At 45.2% G+C, this 1,692-nt stretch overlaps 1 non-coding gene across 1 annotated transcript; it reads left to right on the top strand.

The window, feature by feature from the left end:
- The first annotated feature begins 742 nt into the window (after window positions 1–742).
- On the top strand, window positions 743–814 carry TRNAW-CCA (transfer RNA tryptophan (anticodon CCA)). The gene has a single exon. It is a non-coding gene; the product is annotated as a tRNA-Trp (tRNA).
- Window positions 815–1,692: the final 878 nt, after the last annotated feature.

Below are 1,692 nucleotides of genomic sequence, written 5' to 3'. Positions count from 1 at the left end.
TCACTCTCCTCTTTCACTTTCATCAAGAGGCTTTTTAGTTCCTCTTCACTTTCTGCCTTAAGGGTGGTGTCATCTGCATATCTGAGGTTATTGATATTTCTCCCGGCAATCTTGATTCCAGCTTGTGCTTCTTCCAGCCCAGCGTTTCTCATGATGTACTCTGCATATAAGTTAAATAAGCAGGGTGACAATACACAGCCTTGACGCACTCCTTTTCCTATTTGGAAACAGTCTGTTGTTCCATGTCCAGTTCTAACTGTTGCTTCCTGACCTGCATACAGATTTCTCAACAGGCAGGTCAGGTGGTCTGGTATTCCCATCTCTTTCAGAATTTTCCACAGTTTATTGTGATCCACACAGTCAAAGGCTTTGGCATAGTCAATAAAGTAGAAATAGATGTTTTTCTGGAACTCTCTTGCTTTTTCCATGATCCAGTGGATGTTGGCAATTTGATCTCTGGTTCCTCTGCCTTTTCTAAAACCAGCTTGAACATCAGGGAGTTCACGGTTCATGTACTGCTGAAGCCTGGCTTGGAGAATTTTGAGCATTACTTTACTAGCATGTGAGATGAGTGCAATTGTGCAGTAGTTTGAGCATTCTTTTGCATTGCCTTTCTTTGGGATGGGAATGAAAACTGACCTTTTCCAGTCCTGTGGCCACTGCTGAGTTTTCCAAACTTGCTGGCATATTGAGTGCAGCACTTTCACAGCATCATCTTTAATTACCTCCAAAGTTATGGGCTTCCCTGGTGGCTCAGCGGTTAAAGCGTCTGCCTCCAATGCAGGAGACCTGGGTTCAATCCCTGGGTTGGGAAGATCCCCTGGAGAAGGAAATGGCAACCCACTCCAGTATTCTTGCCTGCAGAATCCCATTGACGGAGGAGCCTGGTAGGCTACAGTCCATGGGGCTGCAAAGAGTTGGACACGACTGAATAACTTCACCTTACCTTACACCTGTCAGCACATTTAGAGCATTATTATTGTCCCATTTAAAAGATAAGAAGACTGAGACTCAGAGAGATAAGTCTCTTTCTATTGAAGAGACCAGACCCCAGAAACCTGACTAGGACTCTTTCCATATTACTACACTGGGCATAAACGGGCATTATCATGGTAATTACATGGTAACTACAAACATTGAAAGAATTGAGGCAGGTATAGATCTGAACAATTCCTTTATATTCTCCACTGGGACTTTCATATAGTTTCTTTCTACCTTCCAAGGACAGAGCTATTTCAAAAGTCAAACATGATCTTGTCAGAGCTTTGGTGTCTCTTTGGATCTTTTGCATTTGAATCAAGCCACTCTACCTGACCAACTCCACCCTCCTTTCCAACCCTCATCCTAATTTTGGTCTGACCTCAGGCTCTCCCTAAAACCAACATCCAATCCCTGATTCCTTCTGCCTCTAGCACTTCAGTCCTCATCAGCTTCTCTTGACCTCCCCAACCCTGCTCTGGAATTTCTGGCTCTGGTCCCTTCAAGGAGCTTCAGGGCAGAGGCCAGCACCAAATTCTCTGGCCTTCCTAGGCCTGAAGAGAGAATCTTTCCTTCTCTCCCATCATCTCTGACTCGCACCAAGCCCAAGTCTAGACCTCCCTTACAGGGACAATCATAAGGAGTCAAGGACACCTGGGCCTTGCTTTACGTACTCAGACTGGTGGGATTCAGAAGTTCCAAGGAAGGGGAGAG

This window comes from Ovis canadensis, chromosome 7 (genome assembly GCF_042477335.2).
Source record: "Ovis canadensis isolate MfBH-ARS-UI-01 breed Bighorn chromosome 7, ARS-UI_OviCan_v2, whole genome shotgun sequence".
NCBI lineage: Eukaryota > Metazoa > Chordata > Mammalia > Artiodactyla > Bovidae > Ovis > Ovis canadensis.
The sequence above is the reverse complement of the archived record's forward strand: the minus strand, read 5'-3'. Positions and strand labels throughout refer to the sequence as shown.